The sequence below is a fragment of the Dipodomys merriami genome, unplaced genomic scaffold (assembly GCF_024711535.1).
Source record: "Dipodomys merriami isolate MVZ:Mamm:240054 unplaced genomic scaffold, mDipMer1.0.p SCAF_10, whole genome shotgun sequence".
Classification (NCBI taxonomy): Eukaryota; Metazoa; Chordata; class Mammalia; order Rodentia; family Heteromyidae; genus Dipodomys; species Dipodomys merriami.
In genome coordinates this window covers 32,262,509-32,276,959 of record NW_027202271.1, presented here as the reverse complement: position 1 = coordinate 32,276,959, position 14,451 = coordinate 32,262,509, and the positions used below count along the sequence as shown (strand labels likewise).

The window sequence follows — 14,451 nt, the reverse complement described above, 5'->3', positions numbered from 1 at the left end:
ATGGCAAAAAATTAAAGCAGGCAGAATATATTTTCTGGTTAATCTTCTAGTGGAGATAGAATCAAGTGTTATAATACAGACATTCAAAACCAATATTCAGATACCGTATATTCTCTGGCTAACCACAGTACCCCGACTGAAAAATTGTATTGTTCCAAATGAAAATAATTCAGTAAATAATATTGGAACTTCAGAATGTAGGAAATGCTCAAGTAGTTTCCAAGACAAGATTGTCTTGTCTCATTCTTAGAGCTTACCAATTGTATATTACACAAACACATAAAGACATTGTCATTAATGTAGTCTGAATTAATTTCTGAAACATCCACTTAAAATATTTCCCCTAAACTCCATAAACTAAACTTATTTTTCTGACTGAACTTGTCCTGTTATTTAATCTCTTTAAGCATAAAAATTGCTATATTCCCAGAATACAATTGATGGACTGCAAAACGCAAGTTTGTTTTCATTTTTTTCAATACAAGCAATTTTTCAAAGCCATGGCAAGTCAGAAACATCCATTAGAATAATAGTAATAATGTATTTTTGAAAAGATAATATTTTGAGATATTAGTTAATGAATAGATCAAGAGGAGCAGGTTAGTGGTGACTGGTAAAAAGTTATGTGATCTATATTGGTTCATATTGCATTAACCTTAGTATCAAGTCATAGACTTTTTACAAACCCATTGGAATTGAATTTTAGTTCATTCTATTGTCACAAAAATCTAACAGAATTTTCTTTTTTTTTGTTTCTTATCTATTTTATTATTTATATAGAGCAATATCATCAAGATTTACTGGAATATTATTTTGGAATAATGAACAAGAGTAAACAGTGTAACCTCACTCTAAATGCCTTTAATGCCAATAGGGCACAAATGAATACATCTATAATGTGCAAATTAAGTTGAATCTGTGGTATACACCATAACTTTTATGAATAAGTACCAACCTGATGTCAAGCAGCATTTTCTGTGGAACTTATATGCTTAGAAGTTTTTACCCAAATTCAAAATAAGTACTACTACGTAGAATATGATAAACATATTCCAACCTATGTAGGTCAAAAGTTAAACGATAAAAAGATTTCTCAGAATCCTGGATTCACTCAAGGCTAAACTATTTACTACCAGGCTGGCACTGAGGAAGACAAATTTCTTATGGGCATTACCAGTCAGTGATGTCAGTTACAGGGAATGAATCAGCGGCTACGGAAAGCATTGACATGTAAGCTGTGGCTCAGGCAACTGTTTCAAGAACAGAGAATGATTTCGAGGACAAGATTCAGTTGAGGGTGTAGACTTTTTGACAGGTAAACTCAATATTACTATTTGAGTGAACTATCCCTATTGTATGTGAACTAACTATATTCCCTATTTCTATTCACAATTGATTCTACCTTGAAGTAGCCCAGATAAAATGGGAATCTGGGGTACTATGTACAATAAAGTCACAGGACAATCGGGGATCTTGCTGGGCCCCCAAAACAATTACCTTTAAAACAGGTACACCAGGTGATGCAAAAATCTAACAGAATTTTCTAAGTGAGAAAGTTAATTACTGTTTAGTTTTAGTAACACCACCCTACTCATAATTTTTAAGTCACTTATCTCTGAATTTTCATGTTGATTCTCAGTATATGGTAACTCGCAAATAAAATGATTACTTTGCATATATATGCAATTATATAATATATATTTAATATATACATTCCTATATGTTTACATACATATAACTATATAGGTATTTATATATATACAAGTATATTTAGAAAAAACAGTGATTATTAGTGTACATTATCTTGAAATTTTCTCATACAGCATTTAATTCTTTAAGACAACTGGTACACATGAAATGGTTAAGTATCTGATGAAATGTCTGCCTTCTGAGATAATTTCATTCGGAAATAATAAGTCTGGCTCCCCAAATTTATGGCTAAAATTAAAGCAATAATTTTGTGTCTATTTCCAATTCTTTTGTGATCCATTTTTTCCTGAATTCCTCATAGCTAGAAAGTCAAGATGGATTATATCATTTTTCCTGGGTTTTATTCACTTTATTTTATTTATCTCCATTGTAGTCTAAAACACCATTATACATCATAGTTGGTTCTAATTATCTAATTACTCCTTATTTTTAAGGACTAAATTAATAAAAGCTTCTGCCCGCTAGTCTTGGAATTTTGTCAACTCTTAATTATTGGTATAGTGGCAAAGCTTTCTCTCCAGAAACAGTGGAATCCAGCTTAGAAATGACAACAGTGGTTTCTGGGATAGGAGAAACTCTTATTGTGCCCTTTTCTGCCATCCTTACATGTATATAGTGTAATATGAACACCATGCTAGAATATGAAGGCTAATACAAATTCCTAAATTGTTATGGGAAGATCTAAATAGCTATTTAGATGAGTAGAGGGATCTGTGAATATTTGGCATACTTTACAATGGCCTCTGGACTCAACCTGTTTGGACTTCAATTGTTATATTACTTGCTACTGAAGAAAGCACTTAATGTGTTTGAACTTAATCAACCAAAAAAATACATTACAAACTTTTATCTCATAGTTACAGTGGACTGTTGTAGGTACCAGAGTTATAGTAGTAAATAAAGTTTAATATGTTACCTCTTGTCAGTGTGTTCCAGCAACAGAAGAATATAAGATAAAGGAATGGATGGTTAGAGAGCAAGGAAGTCGGGAGGCATTAATATTTTAGAAAGGTAATCAGGCAAGATTTCACAAGAAGATAAGACCTGAGAGAAGTGAAATAGCAAGACTGGAAAAATAATTTTTAGGTGGAAAATAAGAAGTAGACGGTCTTGAGCCAAGAACATTTATGGTGTGTATGGATAATACCAATGAAATTCAGCATAGTCAGATAGAGGAAGATGTAGAAGTTGCAGTTCAAGGGATAGGAGATACAGGGTTTGAGTCAAGGTGATGCTTTGAGTTGTGAAAGCACTGGATGATTTTATACAACAATGCTGCAGATTTGTTTGTGTTTGGTATAAGGGGAAAATCTATAAGAGAGAAAGTGAAAGTGAAGCAAAAAGATGGCTAAACACTAAAATAGAGATTCATCCAATGCAATACACCAGTAGACATGATGAAAAGTTATATGGCTTTAGATATAATTAGAAGATAGACTACATTGTTGTAAGGTATATCTCAGATGCAAATCCAGTCATAAGAAAACAGAGACATTTTGAGAGGTTGAATTGGGGATCTTTATTAGAAAGCCAGCATCTGCAGATAAACTCCTGTCACAAAGACCTGCAGCCCTACAAATACACTTAACACTGTAGATAACTAAGTCATGAGAGCTGGCGAGCAAAGAAAAGACAAATCCAAGAAAAACAATATCAACAAACCAGATCATCTCCAATGGAGAGCTAAAGTGGGCCTCCATGTTGACTGGAGGAGAGCTAGGAGAGAGAGACATGAACATGGAGAAGTAAGGCATGGCATCGTGGTGCCTAAGCTGGTCTGGGACTAAATACTGTCAGGGTCAAGGGACAGGGTCACAGGAAACTTGTGAGTCTCCCAAGTTCAAAGTACAGGACAGAGAGGTCCAATAACCTATCATCGAAGTCTCTGCCCCTGCCTCTAGGAATTCAGGCATACCCATCACCTGGGAGATGGGACTTCTTCATCCTCCACCATGAAGACAAGATGCCAAACCCAGGTCCCTTTGCAGCAGGTGGCCAAGATGGCACCAGTTAGACCTAGCATCCCTACTTCAACATGAATTTACTAATGTATTGGCTGTTAAGTAGGGTAAAAATAAGAAGGCATTTTACCTCAGAAAGGGAAAGAAAGGAATTAGTATGTACTGAAATGTTGAAATTTACAGGAACATATTGGTGGAGGGAAAAAATGCCCTTTGGTAAGTAGTTGCCTATCAGAGACAGAAATTCAATCAAGAGACAGACATGTAAATTTGTAATCCATTAATGTATAGTTGTTAGCTGAAGTCAGAACAATGAATGCCATCTTCTCCGTGGTTAGTGATGCTAGATAAAAGGTAACTTTGCTGTAAGGAATCCCAACAAGTGAAATTTGATCAGAAGAGTGGAAATCAGTAAAGACCTGGGAACAAAATAGATAGTGAAACAAGAATGATTAGAAAAGCTCCAGATGATTAAGTAATAGGTATTCCAAGTAATAATCAATAATTTTAAATGCTATTAATGCAAGAGTAATGATCACTGAAGTTGGTAACTCGGAGATGACTATTAACAGCAGAAAGACAAATTTTTGATTAAACAGTAGAAATAAAAACCCTAGGGTTCTGCTGGAGGGAAAGTGGGAGAAAAATGATCGAGGGAGTAAAATGTTGGACAAGAAATGTACTCACTACCTTACATATATAACAGTAACCCCTCTGTACATCAACTTGACAATAAAATAACACACACACACACACACACACACACACACACACACACACACACGGGAGAGAATGGAAAGGACGCACTCAGAGACAACACTCAACCAACTCTTTCAAAGAATTTAGCTACAAATGAAGGAAGGAGAAACAATAGTAGTTAGAGGAGAATGTAGGATGTGTCATCAAGAGGGTTTTTTTGTTTTTAAATCCCATTGTGAATCATAAGTAAGAATATACATATGAAACCCACAGAATAGGAACTTGGAGAATGGTTCTCCAAGTAGCTCCAGACCAACTCAATTCTTCACAATAATTATAAGAATAAAATTATGAGAATGAAATACCCTACGATCTGGAGAAGCTCCTTATAACTACCTAGGCTTTATTCTTGCCCCTCCTAGGAAAGATAAATACCTTGAGCTAGGGAGAAAATTCTCAGGAGAGCTCAGTCTTCTCCTCCCTCTACTCAAAGCAAGATCTGCCTCAAAGCTTTATTCAGTGATACATGTTGCTCCTAGGGCATGTAACTTGGGATCATTCCCTCCTGAGGTGCTCCTAGAAGGGAATGGTGCAAGGGAAGAAAACATAGGCAAACACAGCTTTAATTTTGGGGATCATTTCAAATGGATTATAGGCTTCTTTTTTTAATGCTAAGTACATAATTTATTTTTAAATAAGTTTTTTATTGTGAAAATACTGTACAGAGGGGTTACAATCACATGAGCAAGGTATGAGTACATTTCCTATCAAGCATTGTTGCCTACTCCTTTGTTTTTAGCTCCTATCTTTAAATAGTAAGTCTGCTTCATGTAACTAATTGCATAGAATGGCATATAACAGCTCAATGAACATTATTTTTGTTCTTGTACATTGGAGTATTTTTCCTATATAAGTAGAGAAAAGTAAGCTTTTTATCTTCTTTTCCTTCCCAGTCTCTTCCCTATATGTTTCTAAGTGCATAATTGTGTGTGTGTGTGTGTGTGTGTGTGTGTGTGTGTGTGTGTGTGTGTGTGTGTGTGTATGCCAGTCCTGAGGCTTGAATTCAGGGCTTGGGTGCTATTCTTGAGCTTTTAATTTTTTTCTATAAGCTAGAGTTCTAACACATGAGCCTTGTCTTCACTTCAGGCTTTTTAGTGGTTAATTGGAGGTAAGAGTCTTACAAACTTTTTTGCACAGGCTGCGTTTGAACTGTGATCTTCAGATCTCAGTTTCCTGAATAGCTAAGATTATAGGTGTGAACCACTGACACCTGACAGATTATAAAATATTTTCAGAAGACAGTCTTCTGTGATTTAAAATTTACTGAAGTCAAATGAGTTAAAAAAGTAAAATTCATGTAATAAAATCCAGTATCCAAATTATATTTCTTCCATATGTCTCAAATCCATATATCAGCTACATATGACATTGTCAACCACCTTGTCCTTCATGAAGCTATTAGTTATTTTCATTTCTAAGAGAATTTGTAACTGTTCTTTCTACATAACTAAACATGTCTCCAATTAATCTCATTTCTCTATGTGATTTTACACTTCTTTCCCCTTTGCCACCAAAGATTATATCCTTCTTGGTCTCTCTTCTTTTAATGATATCAGACATTTTGTTCTGAACACCTTCAACATTTAATTCATTCTCTTAACCCTACATCCTTTCTTCTTACTCTTCTCAATATTGAAGTTGAAAGCCTTATCATCTGTCTTCTAACAAAAAGAAAACAAAATCAACAACAAAAAAACTCGACTTGTTAACATCTTCTTTCACTTACCTCTCATGTAGCTTACATGCTTATTCTGTTTAAATGTAATCTAATAAGCCTCCCAAATTTTTATCTCAAGCCAAATTCTCTTTTGTGTGCTAGACTCATGACATCTCCTTGTGCCTCTAAGTCTGCAACTCTATAAGGTTCTTCAAACAACAAAATTTCCCCCAATCACACATTACTCAAATTTTCCATTTCAGAGTCAACTTTAGCCATACCATTTCTCAGTTCCACTTCCAAATCATCAGCAGATCTATCAGTTCTATCATCAAAACACACACACACACACACACACACACACACACACACACACACACACACACACACACACACACACTCCCAAAACATCTTAATTCTGACCATATTCCCCCACTGCCATGAATTTACTAATATGTTCTTCTAAGGAAGGTAATATAATTTCTGTGTCTGACATTGTGCCTGATTGTTCTTTGTGTGTAGTCAGATGTCTTGGTCACTCTTCTTGGACCAATTGAAGTTAAGCTTAGCCTTATGACTTACTCTAACAGATATGATATATTTCATTCCAGATAAAGTCATCTAATTGCCAGTGCTGACTTGAGACCATTCTTTTCCTTTCTTCAGCAATTGTAAAAATAGTTGTTAAGTGGAGGTACCATGATACTGAAGGAATGAAACTTCAGTGTTGCATGGAGCGCTGCCACAATCTATAGCATATTTTGCATGTGTAATTATCATACAAAATCCAAATTCATCTATTCATTATTGTTCTTGGTTCCACATACTCACAGGCTGCTTCTAACCAAAACATCCAATTGTTCATAAAATACATAAACTATCACATCACACATTTCCTCCAAATCTTCTCTTTTTTTATAATGCTTTGAATATAATCCAATGCCATCACAAATACAAGGGCACAAATACATGATTTTGGTTTCTCTATAATGATCTGAGTCTTCTATATCTCTTCCCTCCTCATCCATTGTTTTTTCTAGCCATACTAGACTTCTCTTATTTTTCAAATTTGACTAATATAGTCATTTTAAAGATAAAAGTAAATCCATATCTCCTTTTTTGCCATATACTCTGTAAGCAGTGCTTAACAGTGGCAAAATTTAACTCAAACTCAGCTGGTGAAAACATATGGGAAATAACATTCACACTCTTCAAGTTGTAGTAGTACAGAAAAGAATCTATATGAGCAACTGTGGGATAAAAGACATAAACAACTACCCAGTGCCCTTGGCATAATATAAATTGCACAATAAATATTCATAGAGAAGGCAAAATGAATATATCCTCTTCAAAGTTGCTCCTATTAATCAATACCTGTTCATAACATTATTAATAACATGGAGAGGTACAGCTAATGGGCATGGAGGTAGTAATAAGAGGTTTGCACAATATTCCTTACATATTCAGCAAACCAACACAATAAGAATCTGTATAGGTGAAAGTATCACTCAGATATACACTTCTACTCAGACTCTCCTCTTATAAAAATTTAACATGGAGTTAGCCTAAGGCTTTGCACTATCAAATGAAAATATTAGAGCATATTGGTAAAGATCTAATTTCCTTTTATTCAAAATTCAGTTATTCCATTTTACAAAAATAAATATGAGACTGTCCAGTGGGAAATGACAAAACAGTAAGTTTTGTAGAATGTGACTTAGGAAAGCAATAGAAAAAGAAGGCTTAATGATTAACATCAGATTACTTCAAGTTTCTTTTCCTATAAGCATTAAAGCAGAGGAAACTTCCTTATCACACAGAATGGAGTGGATTAAATACTTCCTGATTGATTGCAGTACATAGTATTTTTCTTAGGAAAGACAGCCTGTTAGAAGTTACATTTCAATTTGATTCTGTGGCATTTATGGTGATGCCATTTTAGTTTTGTCTAATCTGATGAGACCTAATTAAGAAATTCATACTAAAAAATAGTCTCAATAGAGGATAAACTAAAAGGGGGGAACAAAAGAAAAAATAACTTCACACAGTACAGCAAAGAAAAACAAAAATATCCTCTTGTTTCCATATCTTGGAGTTCATTTAGATTAGCATCATTTTATATGGTTATACATACATAGCTATTGAGCTATTGTGAGCCTCAGTTAGGACTACCCTAGACATATACTAATTATTACAAATGAGGTAAACCATGGAGCCTATGTTTCTTTGGGTTTGGCTTACTTCATTTAATATTATTTTTTTCAAAGTTTTTATTTCCTTACAAATGGAGTGATGTCATTCTTTCTGATAGAACCATAGAATTGATTGTGTATATATACCATATTTTCTTGATCCATTCATCTGCTGAGGGGCATCTTTGTTGATTCCATATCTTAGCTATGTTAAATAATTCTGCAAAGAACATAGTTGTGCTGGTAGCTTTAGTGTGACCTTGTTTCTGATCATGTGGATAAATGTCTAGGAGTGGAATTGCTGAATCATAGGGGATTTGTAGAAGTAAAGGGGAATAACAAAGTGGTGAGACAAAGGACAAAGGGTGAACAACCAGCTTACAAATCATGATGTTGGAAATGAACTTTACAACTTGCAGGTGGGGTTGGGGGGGTTGGATGAGAGGGAAAGTAGAAGAAAATTAAGGAGTGAACTGTTTGACAAGAAATGTACTCATTGACTTACTTATATAGCTGTAATCCTTCTGTATATTACCTTTATAACAAAATAAAATATTATTTAAAAATAGTCTCCCATGATTTTTGTTCAAGTAATCCTAGAATACAAAAAACTCTGGATAGGAGGAGTCAACATGAAGGTTACCTACTATGAACTGGAGAAAATCTGAATTATGATGACTTCATAAAATAATAGTTTAATGACGAATTAGAGAAGCAGGTATGAGGACAAGAACTATAGTCACCAAGACATACAGGAAAAGTTCAGAAGAAAAGACAAAAATCCCTATACTATGGAATATAACTCTATGCAAGTATAGGGATAGAAATTTATTGCATGAGGTACCAGTACATGCCTATAATCTTAGCTACTCAGAAGGCTGAGAAACAGAGGATTAAGGTTTGAAGCAACTCAGACAGAAAAGTCTATAGGATTCCTTTTCCAAAATAACCAGCAAAAAGCAAGGGTGCAGGAATGGCTTACATGGCAGATTGCAATTTGAGCATTTGAGTCAAGCAAGCGTGAGGCCTAGAGTTCAAACCCTAGTTCCTCAAAGAAGTATGCCTGTACATGCTTTGTGGGTAAAAGGTGACACACTGTGAGATCAGGGGGAAAAAAAGGAGCGATAAAACAATTCAAGCGATACTGTAATTCTTCATTTAAATACTTCACATGAATATATTAGCTCATTAGTAGTACACAATTTTCAACTCTCCTTCCAACATTACCCATGCTCTCAATATTATACCAGTGATTTGGAAAACTTAAGGAATTTAAATATCTCTCAACTCCCACAATCCACTAAATAGAAACATACAAAATCAAATAATAGTATTATTTTCTAAGCCACAATCTCTCAGTGACTCTTGGTAAAAGTTTTATGAATCAAATATGTTAAACATTGAGAACACCGATACATACACAAAGAGAATCTTTTCAATTTGGCTAAATATAATGATACCTTCTTTTAAAAGATATGCATTAAACTAATTTTTCTTGTTCATTAAGTTTTTCAACTTCTTAATATGAAAAGGCTTGATCTCAAAGCCTGGGCACTGTCCCTGAGTGTACTTTGTTCAAGGCTAACATTCTACCACTTGAGCCATAGTTCTACTTCTGACTTTTTTGGTGCTTAATTGGAGATAACAATCTCATGGCCTTTCTTGCATAGGTTGGCTTTTAAACTTGATCCCTCAATTATGGTTCTCACCCTCCTAAACAGCTAGAATTACAGTTGTGAGCCACCGACACGTGGTTCCCACCCACTCCCACTTTTTTAAAAACAAACCAGTAGATCATTTTGTATTAAGTCCATATTGAGCAACAACTTCCCTTTTGGGGTTTTCTTTATGATTGTAATCACTCTTACAAAAAAAATCTGTAAATTTTCACTTGGAAATTTCATCATGAGGATGCTACAACTAGGTAATATTAAACCAGTCTTTTTAAACTAAAAAAAAAGTTGTAGAAAATCATATCAACTTATATTCCACCTATTCACTACCTTTCCTAATATGTAATGTGTTAACAACAAGGAACCATGGCTGGGCAAGTCTGGAAATGCATCATTTGAATCATTAACAGGTGTTATTTTCAACTATATTCTCTGGCCAGGGCCAAGAAGATGAAACACAATCAAAAGGCCAAAGTCTATAAACATGTTGAATATGTAAATAGAAAAATAGTTTAGAGAAAGCAGATACTTTTCTCTTTCCTTGGATCATGACAGTAAGTAACATTTTATCAGAAAATTGTTATAAAAAGCTAATCTATGCAACAAAGGCATGTGATTATATCTGTTCAAATTATTGTATCCTCTGGTTGACTTTTGCAACCTTTACCACAACTATTACCCTATTTACTCTTCTTTACCGTAGTGTTAATACCTCTAAAGTACTTTCTTACATCCAATTTAACCATCTACAACTTGAATAGGTCAGCCTTGGAAATTTTTAGGTGGTTCAAAGCTAACTTATACCTGATAATTCTTATCAAATCAAGTTCTCTGTCGAACTGAATACTATTGACCATTGCCTTCCCTTTGAAATTCTCCTCCATTTTTTTTAAATCAACAGTACTTCTGGTTTCTTCCTATGCCTCTGACCACTCACTATGATGTTAAGCAAGCATGAGCTGAAAACCCAGAGACCCAAAGTTATCAAAGAACTAATAGAAGAAGTAAAGAATGTGGGAGAAGGCATAAAGGAGAAAGGCAGAGAAGAACTGGCTCTGACTGAGTTTTGACTCCATTCTACATACAGATCTCACAATGTGTTTATTATTATTATCTTTAATAGTTGTACAATGGGTTTCAATTTAACATGTCTGTTTATGATTACAATGCATCTTGATCAATGTCATTTTTACATAATTCTTCCCCATCTATCCCATTCCACTCATCCCCTCATGTTACCTGGTTCCATTTTCACATATCACAATATGATTTTAATGAAGAAAATAGCTCTAAGTGCCAATATTGACCTCTCAGTCTCAAAAGACTACAGTATCTAATAGGCTCCGGTCAAGTCCACCTATTGTCAATTAGAAGAATGTGACTATGGACCACTTAAAAGGGACTACAGAGTCCACATGGTTGAAGATAATCCCAATTTTTTTTCTTCCATATTTTCTGTCCCTGGAATTGTATTGGCAGCCAGTTTTCACTTTTCTTTGATTGTGATGTTATCTCCAACATAGTCTCTGGATTTTAGTTTACAGTCATCTTTCAAAAAGTCATTTCTCCTTCTGCCATCAGTATCTCATATCTCTTACCAAACTACCAGACAGCAGACACAAAAGTTTCCACCATATACCCCTAGATAGCCTTGTGTAATGTTGTCATAGGAACCAATGAAAGCCTTATACAATTTAAACTGCTTGAACAACTTGTGTGTATTCATAGGGACAACAAAAATGGATACATTAGAGGTCTGTGAAGTATATAAGGACTAGGACTTCATTAAACACTTGATCCTTTGAAAATGGCGTCCATATTGTCGTTTGTTTTTCTTGCATTTGCCAATTCAGAACCTATACCAAAGATTCTCGAAGATCTCATAGTTTTCCTTTTGGTGTTGTCTGATATTCTATTAAAGGCAAAGAAATAGAGGAATGGGGTAGGAAAATGGCTATTGAATGTGTATTCTGTAGAGTCCTTTCTCCTTTTTGATCAATAACTCTAAGGCTAAAAACTGGATAAGGTCTAGGAACAAGGATTTTGATTTTCTATAACAGCACCTGACATCAATCTTCTTCTCCCTTGTTCTTGCCCTACTTTGATTACTTAGGTCAGAGGTCATCAAACTTCTGTAAAGGTCTAGATTGTATATATTTTATGGCTTGCAAGGTCAGTCTCAGTTGCACTTACTTAACTTTGTCATGATAGCACAAAACAGCCATTAAAAAAAGAGGTAAATAAATTGGATTTGGCTGTGTTCCACAGACAAAAAGAATATAGATTTGGCACACAGGCTGTTGTTTACTGACCCAGATAAAGGTGCAGTAATATTCTTGGTATTTGCTCATCTATCTCATTGTAACTCTATGGCCTATTTGCTTAGCTGGATCTCCAAAAGAAGTTCCCCTGTAAATCATTCAGCTTTGTGATCATATTACATCTACTTGATGCTGCCACCTGGTATCAAACCACTTTTACTTTTTAATCCATATTGACTCAAACGTAAGCATCTCCTCTTGTTAACTCAGGGATAAAAAATTCAATACCACTGTTGGTACCCTGTGAGTTATAAATTTCTTACCATTTCACCAAGACAATGTCTTCTGGGTATTTCTAAGAAACACTGTTAGATGACAGTTTTTACAGACTTCTCTAACAAAATTCATTGTAACATGTTCATGCCTCATGCTTCTGTAATAGTTAAAGCAGTTCTAGAAAGTTTACTTTTTTTAATAAACACTATCATTCCAAGCTTCAAGGGGTCAACTACAAGGCACTATGCGATCACATTTTCAAAATATAAATCCTGATTTATAAGATAGTGTCTCCCATAATGGTAGAGTTCATTGCATAGTCCAAATTCCATCTTAGTACCACATACCACTGATGAACCATTTCAAAATTTATCATAGCAGCTATGAACCAGTGGGTTGCACCTATAATCCTAGCTACTGAGGAGGTTGAGACCTGAGGATCATGGTTTAAATCCAGTCCAAGAAGGAAAGTCTGTGAGCCTTTTATCTCCAATTAACCACCTCAGGAAAAAATGCTGGAAGTGGAGATGTGGATCAAGTGGTAAAGTGCTAGCCTTGAAGGATAAAAAAAGATTCAAGGGGGCTGGGAAGGTGGCTCAGTGGTAGAGCACTTGCCTTGCATACATGAGACCCTGGGTTAGATTCCTCAGCACCACATAAGCAAAAAGAAAAAAGCCAGAAGTGGCACTGTGGCTCAAGTGGTAGAGCGCTAGCCTTGAGCTGAAGAGCTGAGGGATAGCGCCCAGGCCCAGAGTTCTGGCCCCACGACCGGACCCAAAAAAAAAAAAAAAAAAAAAAAAGATTCAAGGGCAGAAACCAGACCCTGAATTTAAGCCACATGACTGGAGAAAAATATTGTAGGGCATGTTTTCTCAATTGTGCATTGTATTTCAAATATATTTGACTGTTTCTTTAAGGTAAATTATCCTTTTCCTCCTGTTGAAATGCAGTGCTTTATGACATGGACTATACTGAAGAAATGCTACTTGCCAGTCAAAAGGCAATGAGTAAAGGCACAGAAAAGATACAGAGGAAGGGAAATTGGCAAACAAAAGTTTTTCTTCTCCTAAAAGCTATAGGTGGAATTCTATTGACCTAGCTCATTTGAGAGAAGATGAGAATTTAGGATTTTCAAGTCTACAAATAGAAGTTTCCTCATCTAGTTTTCTCATTCTTTCCTTCACAGGGTGCAGAAGAGGATATAAGAGATCTGTGAAGTCAACTTCCTGTCCAACTGCACCACTAAAAATCTTTCTTTTCATTTCCAGTCATTAGTGAGACTCTTAAGTTCGATATCTGTGATTCTCTTTATGATGTCATATGAACTTTATGGCTCTTGCACAACCTCTTCCTGAATTGGTAGTTGCCGCCAAGCTTTTTATATTCTTCTTTTAGGACTCCTATGGATAGTAGAAGTTAACAATAGTCAATCGCCAGTGGATTTCATATGATAATAATAGTTTCCCCATCTCTCCCATGAGCTAGAACTATAATACAAGCCAAGGTATTCTTTTCCACCTGTGTCTCATCATAATTCATCACAAGACAAGCTTCAGCACATGTGATGTTGTACAAAGCCACAGTATACATTCAAGCTCATTTGGATGTTATTTATGTCTGTCTACTTCTTCCTTTCATAGAATTTATTTAGAGGTACTGAATGAAGTTCTGTTCATTAGGGGAGACTTTCTTTTATTTTAATTTAATTTGTGAACATATTGTACAGAGGAATTACAATTACATGGGCAGGATAATGCGTACATTTCTTACCAAGCATTGCAGCCTCCTCCTGTGTTTACCCTTCACATCCCTTCCCAGCCTCCCCCCTCCCCCCCAATCCCAATCCTTCTCCTTTCCCCCCTTCCCCCCTCACCCCCCCACACCGACGTTGTAAAGCTCGTTTTGGACATGACAACTTGTACTTCTCATTGTTGCAACAGGTCCACCTGTATCCTTAAACAA

General features: G+C 35.3%; 1 long non-coding RNA gene across 1 annotated transcript in view; it reads left to right on the top strand.

Moving 5' to 3' along the window:
• Nucleotides 1–13,689, top strand: part of LOC138837798 (uncharacterized) — a 72,910-nt gene extending 59,221 nt beyond the window's left edge. Inside the window, exon 3 of the long non-coding RNA XR_011375447.1 lies at nt 13,676–13,689. This is a non-coding gene — a long non-coding RNA (uncharacterized lncRNA). The remainder of the gene's footprint in view (nt 1–13,675) is intronic.
• Nucleotides 13,690–14,451: the final 762 nt, after the last annotated feature.